Source organism: Adiantum capillus-veneris, chromosome 24, assembly GCF_014529385.1.
Source record: "Adiantum capillus-veneris isolate H3 chromosome 24, ASM1452938v2, whole genome shotgun sequence".
Taxonomy (NCBI): Eukaryota; Viridiplantae; Streptophyta; class Polypodiopsida; order Polypodiales; family Pteridaceae; genus Adiantum; species Adiantum capillus-veneris.
In genome coordinates, this window is record NC_140954.1 from 100,016,245 (window position 1) to 100,026,384 (window position 10,140).

Genomic DNA, 10,140 nt, shown 5'->3' on the forward strand with positions numbered 1-10,140 from the left:
GTAGCTTCATCACATATGGACCTCACCATCCTCTGGAAGGGCAGCTTTGGTATGCATAAATCTACACATTTCTGTGCCTTTCTGATTTCTCTAAAAAGTCCCATGCAGGTTTGGAGCTTCTTCATCCTTGGCCCTTTCAGAATTTTATTTGGTTTTCCAAGTCTTTTCTTTGGGGTTGCTGATCTACCACTTGCTTTCGATGCTAATCCTGGACCCTTGCCTGCCTTCCTTGCAGTGGCTTTTGTTCTAGCCATCTTACTGTACACCAAAAGAAGAGTCTCAATCCCCTTCTCTCTTTCTATGAATCTCTCTCTCTCTCTCTCTCTCTCTCTCTCCCTCTCTCTCTCTCTCTCTCTCTCTCTCTCTGACACTCTCTCTCTCTCTCTCTCTCTCTCTCTCTCTCTCTCTATAGCTTAGCATCTATAACTAGAGAGAGAGAGAGAGAGAGAGAGAGAATCCACATTACTAAAGGCGCGCACAGACCACTTTTTAACCTCAACAAGCACGTCCGCGCGCCGTTAGTATAGGTTAAAATAACACACTGATACTCTCTCTCTCTCTCTCTCTCTGCTCAATGGACAGTACTAACGGCGCGCATAGACACATGCACTACGGGTATGACTCTCTACGCGCGCCGTTGGTATAGAGAGAGAGGGAGAGAGAGAGAGAGAGAGAGAGAGAGAGAGAGAGAGAGAGAGAGAGAGAGAGAGAGAGAGAGAGAGAATGTGTGTGTGTGTGTGTATTTTTAAGATGTGTGTCTGTGTGTAAGTGTGTGTGTTTGTGAGTGTGTGTGTGTGTGTGTGTGTGTGTGTGTTGTGTGTGTGTGTGTGTGTGTGTGTGTGTGTGTGTGTGTGTGTGGTGTGTATGTGTGTGTGTGTGTGTTTGTGTGTGGGTGACAGAAACAGAGATAGAGAGATTTAGGCAAAGCCAGAGGGAGAAGCAGACCTTCGTTATCTCGCTGCGTGGCGTTGCTGTCGGAGACGCAGGCTATGCTCTTGCACACTCTCTCTCTCACTCTCTCACTCACTCACTCTCTTTCACGAGGTGTAGTTTTTCTCTCTCTTGACCGCTTTATATGGCGTACAAAAAGTATACGGAAATAATAATGACCACACGTGCGACCGCATGCAAATATATTTTAATTTATTGTGACACGTGGGGCGCCGCCGTGTGTATCCGTTATAAGTGTGATTTTGAGAGAGAGAAAGAGAGAGAACAATAGAGAGAGAGAGAGAGAGAGAGAGAGAGAGAGAGAGAGAGAGAGAGAGAGAGAGAGAGAGAGAGAGAGAGAGAGAGAGAGAGAGAGAGAGAGAGAGAGAGAGAGCAGATTGTCACAAAGAGAGAGAGAGAGAGAGAGAGAGAGAGAGAGAGAGAGAGAGAGAGTCTCAGAGAGAGAGAAAGCGTGATCAGCTTGTCACAGAGATAGGGAGAGGGAGAGACACAGATTGAGAGAGATAGAGAAAGAGGGAGTCCTTACTCTCAGAGAGAGAGAGGAGAGAGAGAGAGAGAGAGAGAGAGGAGAGAAGACAGACTCCACTTGACACAGAGAAAAGCAATGGAGGAGACACCTCCCTTTGAGTTCCTGCAAACCCCACCAAAAAAAGGTGATCTCTCACTCTTTCTCTCTGTATTTCTAGCAGTTGGTACAAATTGTGTGTGTGTGTGTGTGTGTGTGTGTGTGTGTGTTCTTCAACACACACACACCTCAATACCCATAGTTCCATAGACAGAGACACAGACACATCCTCTCTCTCTCTCTCTCTCTCTCTCTCTCTCTCTCTCTCTCTCTCTCTCTCTCTCTCTCTCTCTCTCTCTCTCTCTCTTTGCATTTGTCCATTGGACTAAAGGCGCGCGAGGAAGGGAAAGTTCCTTTTGCAACTCTCTCCGCGCGCCGTTAGTATTGTTATTGCTCTCGCAGTTGTACTTAAGGCGCGCGGAGAGGTTTGCAAAAGGCACATTTCCTTCCTCGCGCGCCTTTAGTCCTATAGACAAATGCAAAGAGAGAGAGAGAGAGAGAGAGAGAGAGAGAGAGATAGAGAGAGAGAGACTAGGTGTGTTTCTGTTTCTGTTTTGGTGAGAGACAGATATATTTATTTATTTATTTATTTATTTATATTTATAGATATATTTATATCTATAAGGGGAGAGAGAGAGATCATGATGGTTTGGTTTTGGCAGAATTGTCATGTTTGCTCATGGTTTTGACTTGTTATGTTTCTTGATGATTAGGATTAAGGTCCAGTAGGCAGAAGAGGCTGAAACCAGATCCAGGGTTTGTGCCAGGATTTCAAACCTTGCAGGCTCAGTTGCTTAATGTATCTGCCAAAAGAACTGTTGACTTTTGTCAGGACATATCTGAGGAAAAGTTTCTTGGTGAAGATCAATCAGAGAGGTCACCAGGGCAAGAAGATCCCTCACCCGACAAGGGTGTGGTGCCCTGTAAGGTACATCTCAAGAAAAATACCAGAAAGAGAAATATAGACTTCTCAGATGATGCAGATGTGCTAGAAAGTACAAAATGTAAAGAAAAGGAGGATGTGTCTTCTCTGGAAGACCCAGCTGCAACTGATGAGAGGCTGTTTGATTTTGCAGCATCTTGTGGTGCTGGGGACAAGTATGATCTAATTCATTCTATGTTTAATCCAAAGTTTGACATTGAAGACCTATTAGCTCAGCACAGTAATTTCTTGCAGTCCTACAGAGATAAGTTTGAGGTGATGGTGCAGGTAGGAAGGGTTGTTCTGCCTACTATGACTCTTGTGCATTTAAATGACTGTGGTGGAAAGGGACAGGGAGTGAAGAAGTATAGGGAATTACCACCCTCTTGCCGACATTCAGTCTGCCCTTTGCACCAAAAAGAATGCAAACTCATTCAGGAAGCCTTTGGCTTTATGATTTACCTCAACAGCCTGTTTGGATTCCTCATGCAGAATCCTGATGAGGTGTTAGAGGAGCAGGATGCAGCACCAGAAGAGGAATGCGAGGAGACAACTCATATGCAAGAAGTCGAGGAGGTTGAAGACACAGTCGACCTTGAGGTTGAGGCAATTGAAGTACAAAGAAGTAAGATGCTCTCTGTGAAAACCACAGAAATCAAACTTCCATTGGATGTCAGTAACTTCACTGAGAAGCATGCTCAGATGATGTTGCCAGCTGTGCCTGAGTTCAGGATTGGAGACAGGACCTATATCTTCTTACATGATGTGCAAAGTGTGTTTTATTTAAGGGAGGATTTCTCCCTAGCTATTATTTCCAGAGTCCAAGAGGAGAGGAGTGGATTTGTTTCAGAGGATAGTAGTGATGATGAGGCAATGGAAACATCCAGCAATCCAATGGAATGCCTTCGAAGATGCTTTGAGAAAGCTGAAAAATACAAGGAGACACTACCTGATGAAGCCACCTTCCAAGCAATAAGACAAAGCCTAAGACCATCGAAAAGTAACAAAGAAGTGGAGGATTGGTTTAACCATTCAGGTCAGGGGTCAACTACATCTGTAGACCTGTGGCAAGAAAACCTCTTTCTGCAGGATGAGAGCTTCATGGTAACTCTCTCTCTCTCTCTCTCTCTCTCTCTCTCTCTCTCTCTCTCTCTCTCTCTCTCTCTCTCTCTCTCTCTCTCTCTCTCTCTCTCTCTGTTTGTGTCATTTCTGACATTGTATGTGCAGTCTTGGATTGCTGACAAGGATGACTTCCTTCGGCGCCGGACAAGAGAGTATCGAGGAAGGGATGCGGCCCTAGCACAGTACCTTTCAAAGCTCTGCGAGTCGCCGATAGTAGTTTTTCACAATTCCATGTCACAAGAGGGTTCAATAGCAACTTACGCATTCAAGACACTATCACGCTTCTTGGGTGGACCGGTGCTGCCCAAAAGTGCAGATAAAGTCATTCTTGTTGACAAAGTGTTTGCTAGAGATTGTTTTGGTTACTGCCCAGGCTATACAGGTGGTCGGGCAGCGTATTACTACACCTACACAGCAATGGCACTAGCTCTTGGTAGACAAAACCCAGATGAACTTTTAGAGTATGGCAAACATCTCATGATTCGTTACAAGGGTGACGTGCCAAAAAACAAAATTGAACCTGCAAAATCTTGATACACTTCAAGTACCAATTGTATAAGATCATGTATTACATAAATTTTGTACAATGCCATCCACTCAGAGTATCTTTCTCCACTTGTGATTCACATACACCATTGTCTCTCTCCACCTTCGTTGACTTTCACGAGCTCCGGAGTTGTTGTATGCCATTGATCTTTTAGCTTTTTGTTGTTGTAAATGTCTGATGGCTTGTGCTGTTGCTGAATTTGCCAAGACTTCTTTTGCCTGCATTCGATGAATGATTCTACGATAGAACCATTCAAATAGTTCTCTCAAACTGTTAGCCTTGATTCGAGAGCCACCATGTCGTGTGTGCCTGAAATAAGCATTTCTCGCCATGTAATGAGACTTTTCCATCCCTTGGGTATTCCATATTGCCGGGTTCCCATACTTCTGTATAAAATATGGCAAATGATTGAAGATGATGTGCTGGATATGAAAACAGATTAGTTAGAATGTTTTACACTCACATATTTGCACATAAGAGAGAAAGAAATACATGATAATACCATGTAGTGAGTAATCTGGGTGTCTGTCCATGCTGTCTTGAATGATTTTTTCAGAAGGTTGAGATTTTCCTTGAACTTGTTCATATCACCTTGTGACCAGTCATCTTTGTCGCACATCAAAAATAGGATGTCTATTGATCGCCAAACCTCAGCCTTCGCGTTACGAGTAGTTGGTTCGTGGTCTTTGACTGCAATATGTAGCTTTTTCCAGCTCTGATACTCTACCTTGCTAACATAAGATGTGTTATATATTTTTCCATGTTTTGTTAGCTTTGGATCTCTTGTACCTTGGGGCTTAGATAAAAACCTCCGTGCCTTCACCCCACCGATGGATGGTTTGCATGGGACATCCTTCTCAGCAGTTGATCTCTTTTCATCCCGCTGGATTTTCACATTGCCACCATGAAGCCCCATATCCGACAGTACCATTTCTAAGCACTGCAAGGCTACTTGTCGTTCTGCAGAGTTCTTAATCTTCCAAGCAAACCCGATGTATAAGTAGACCAATTTCTCTACAATTCTACAAAGGGCATGCATTGTACAAATGTGGACATTCACAAGTGGTATTTTCAAAACTGGTCGAAAAGCAGGATCCTCAATGTGACGTGTTGGAGCTTTTCTCCACCACTTTGGGTCCATGACCTTTGCAGGCTCCATGCAGAACAAACACGGTGACTTTGCCATTGCACCCATTCCACAATTATACATGCACTTTAATGTTTTAAGGTCACCTGCAAGATGCCACTGAACTTGAAAGTCTCCCCTTCCATCTAGACGTAGTACCTCTCCCTGGTTAGTCTGTCGATCAATCAGCTCCGGAATATTAGTTCGATGGAACACCCAATATAGAATCTCATGATCTTCTTTCTTTACCTGCAACACAAAATAAATGAGACTTAAGTAGATCTGAACATTTGAGCTTACTTGAGAATATCGCTTACCTCAAACGCACCAAGCCACCATATGTTAGATTCTGATTGAACACTAAAATATAAAGGATCATCACTGGGACACTTTGAGAGGGCTCTATTCATTAAAGTAATAGTAACACGCTCTAGCTTTTTCTCTTTAACAAGCTCACACTCATCCAGTTTTAACACAAAATGTAATAGTCCACGTGACTCTTCAAATGTGATGTTGTAAAACTCCACCATTCTCTTCTGTAGTATCCGCAGGTCCATAAAAATATTGTTGAACTCATCATATGCCATGTTGGCTCCATGGCCACTGTAAGTTGCTTTAATATGAAAGGGCTGTCCAAGATAGTCTCCCTGTGCCTCGTTAAGCTGAAGCCTCTCTTTCCAAACACTTGAGGCTGATGGTAGAAGTTTGGATTTTATACCCTTCCTAACAAAGATGGATGAGACAGACTTTTGGATAGCCGAATATCCTCTTTTGCTTACACCAAGTGAATCAAGTGTGCCTTGTATCTCTTTTGCAGGCACTGAGTTCTCTGAAATAAAGCGGTCCACTACATTTCTTTGTAGAACCTTAAACTTCTTGTCATGTACTATATCTGCTGCCAGGCTTCTACTTATAAGTGGCTTCAATCTCTTTCCTATATTGGCTTTGGGGTCAATGTTTTCCTTGTCAGGATAGATTGAGTCTCTACATGAAGACAATGCATAAGTAAATAACAGAAAATTTGCTTCACTAACACTATTTAGGCACATGAAAACAATGCATAACAAGAAAAAACAAAGAGATTACTTAACTAAGACAATGTAGCCAACCAAGAAGCATCACCTTAATGCTCGGATTCTTTTTTTGAGACCTCCTGATGCAACCTGCAATGTTTCAAGATTGCGCAATTTCTTCTTTCGGATACGACCACCCAAGATGGTGTCCTTCATTTGACAACTTCGCACCTTTCCTTTCAGTTCTTGTACCTCTGTTTTATGTTGCAAAATGGTAACCTGATCTGTAGAATGTAAATGTGAAAGGCGAACAATCTCACATTGTTGAGCTTGGAGAATGCTCTTGTAAGTTCCAGCTTCTCTTGTAAGTGATTTACAATAACCCAGAAGGCCGTTTTCTCCATCACCAGCAAAGGTCAATAAGCTTGTAGGATTGACAAACGGTGGAGACGCATTAGTTATTGGATTCTTAGGGTAGAGAGAGCCTCTCGTCCAGATATCTATGTGTTTAGCTCCTTGAGCTCTGAGCGTGTCTATGGAGGTGGGAGGTATATGTGTGTTTGTTTTACTGCGCTTAATCAATGGTTGGTACTCATTGTCCAAATCAATGTGAAGGTGATATTTGGCTCGTTTGTGGGTAACATTTGTGCCATTTGAGGAGTGCGCCATTAGCCAAATGTGCAGGTTTAATGGAAAGTGAATAGCGGCTGCGGATTCGTCCCTCCATGTTAGCCTCATTCCCTCCGTATTGACGTTGTTCATTCAATACAACTAAAAAGAGGATTATCCCTCAATCACTACGAACGAATGTTCAGAGGGGTAAGGAATCTACTTAAAGTACACTTTTTGAAGTTTTACTATGAAAGACCCAGCTCTTTTATTTGTCATTTTTTCTAGAGAGAGAGTTCAAAAAATACATTTTCTTAGAAGGCCCTCCAAATGACCTCCGAAATTTCCTAATGGGTAGTGGTGGTGGGATGAAAAAAAAGGTCACTCCAAAGCTCGCTCCATATAACCACCCCTACTAGAGTGGAAGATGGATGCATTTGGTAAGCCAACGACATTTGGGTAACAGTCAAAGCTATCAATAGAAAAGTAAAAACAAAGTCTTCCCATTCACAAACTGAAAAATGAGCTAGCTAGAGCAGTACATAAGAACGGGAGTAAAACAACAACGGGAGCGACATACAAACTCTGTGTCAACAAGTTGTAAAGAGTCTTCATTTGCATGCAGACCTCCATGTCTGTGCGATTGTTCGGACCCCACAACTAGACTACGTTGGAGGACATATCTTTCGTTCTTTATAATTTTTGGGGAGACATAGTAGTGACTCTCCACCATACTTCAATATGGTACTTTTGTTTGACATGCTCTATATATGGTTTGAATTTATGTCAGTTCCTCATTGCATAATAAAAATTTAAGTGCTCACATGATTTTCTTGCAACTTCACAAAAAAACATTCTTTGCCTTGGCCACTCGGATGAGATGCCTACTCAATGACCAGGTTAGTGATCCTGTTAATTTTTGCATTTCTCTACAGTACAATCTATTTCTGATTTGCAACAACATATCAATACTAAACCGCATCAACACCCAATACTAAACCATATCAACTTGGCAACACAAACCAAGCAAGACTAGGTTTCTCTATGCAGTGGGACGCGTGTGGCAGGATCCTTAACATGGCCCTGAATGCGGGCGCTCGTTGGAGACCTAATGTGAAGAGGGCAAGATGCACGTAGTTAGGGTTTATATACAGACTCGCAGCCAGCTTGGTTTTGTATGAGGTGATTGATGAGCAAGGAGGTGAAGCCGGGGCTGGTGATGATCTTGCATTCTGTCCGTACCATCTGAGGCAGGGGCTGTCTATGGCCTTCTGCCGCGGATTTTGCTACATGCCACCTTCTGAAGCCCCTCCTCTTGCCGCAATTCAGGTGTGCGCCTCTCTCTCTCTCTCTCTCTCTCTCTCTCTCTCTCTCACACACACACACACACACACACGCGAGCGCGCACGCACATTACACCCGCTCGAGATCGAGATCGAGAGAGAGAGAGAGAGAGAGAGAGAGAGAGAGAGAGAGAGAGAGGTTGTGACCTAAGGCCAATCTTACACAGGTGTTTCTCGTTTGCTGGTGAAATCATGTAGCCTTTTTTGCTGTTTCCCATGATTCATTATACCTCAAGGCAAGCTGTCAGGATATTCATAAAAAAGTTCTTTCCTCTGTGTCAAAGTCCACGAGTAGATATATTATCCATATCTGGAGTTGGTTACCTTGTATGCAAAAGTAGAAGGGTTGATTACTTTGTAGGAACAATTGTACTCAATTCGAAGAATTTCATGAGGCAAAAGCGATGGTATTATGGTATTACATTTCCACAAAGCACTACACTATGCTCTAAGAAGCCTTGCACCACCATTTCATTGGGAATTTGCTCACCCTTGGCCAACAGCCCTCATCGCTACAATATGATGGATGTCACAATGTGTCGAGCCATGGCTACTACACAAGAAGTTAACCTACATCCCTTCGCTTAAGATTGATTGTTGATATGATCTGCACATTTCGTGTACTTTGAGCAGGTAAACACAATTCTCATCATCAAGGCCTCTAGATCTACCAAGAAAATTCCGATGAGCACTTTGTTCAAAAGTCTCGTAGAAATCTTTGTGAGCTCTTCGCTTCAATAACAACTTTGACAATAAATTGTGCTTAAAGAAGGAAAAGAACAATCTGTGGAACCTGTGTTCCATAAGGTAAAGAATATGATCGACTCGAAAAATGCATGGTAGTTTGGTTGAAGTAAAGATAGTAAGGAACAAACCTTTGACTTCAGTATACAGTATACGCATCATTCTTCTGCAATACCGTTGTAAATCTACAAAATTTTTGCCCATAAGGAGCAAAATGCAGCATAATAAACACCACCTTATGGTCACTAGATTGAAGACTGATAGTTGGACGTTGCTAATACTCCACTGTAAGATAAGTGGTACATGTCTTGCGAATATAGTATGTCGTTGCTAAATTTGAAGCAAAGGAAATGTTTTACTTCTCAAACAATCCATGTGCGATCTATGAAAGGACACTTGCAGAATTGATAAACACTCCGAGCGAGAACCATGCACCTTAAATTTAGCTTGCAGTCCATCCCCACTCTCGTCGAGTGTAAGGAGTTGCAAAATTGATGCATAGTTCTCTGGAACTTGCTCTTCAATGTCCTACAATACACAAAACCGTTGCTGCAAAGTATTGTGAGCACTTCGAAGCTTTACTCCCTTTTGTGATTGAGTAAGAATCTTTCCCAAACTTGAGGCTGCAGGATATCCTCAACTTACGAAGTTTGTTGTGTTCGATAAAAAAAACTTAGAAACGATGTTAAAACAATGTTAAAAACTTAAACGATGTTGTATAACGTGCGACCCTCAAAGCCCTGCTTAAAGTGTGCAAGGTTCTTATATACTGATAATTTATGCTATAAATTGAAACTCTCTGCCCATGTAGAGCATATAAATTGAAGCAGAGCATATATTTCATCTTGCAATGGTGAGAGATTGAACACTTGAAAGCCTTGCTTGCAAGTTATACAACTTCAATAGATCTCCCCCAAAATCAAATGCGATGGATGTCATAATTGTTGATTACTCTTGGCTTGCAACGGAAAAGCCACACAAGTATTAAAAGCAAGTGTTCTTTGTTATTGCTGTGTGGCCTTTGTGCTTGCTCTTCTATTCGGCATCGTAGCTGTAAAGTTTGAATCTCGAGCCCAACATGGTTCACTAAGCAAAAGCCATTCGGCTCAAATCTTCATATGGCTTACACACAAGATTTCTTCTCCAACAATCTCTCGTGAAATAGATTTTAAGATTTTCGTCAACTTTATAGTCCCTG

The 10,140-nt window shown here is 42.3% G+C and overlaps 1 long non-coding RNA gene across 1 annotated transcript; it reads left to right on the forward strand.

The window, feature by feature from the left end:
* Nucleotides 1-7,877: 7,877 nt before the first annotated feature.
* LOC147426855 (uncharacterized) lies at nt 7,878-8,886 on the forward strand. The gene is made up of 2 exons (XR_015186295.1): nt 7,878-8,184; nt 8,366-8,886. It is a non-coding gene; the product is annotated as an uncharacterized LOC147426855 (long non-coding RNA).
* Nucleotides 8,887-10,140: the final 1,254 nt, after the last annotated feature.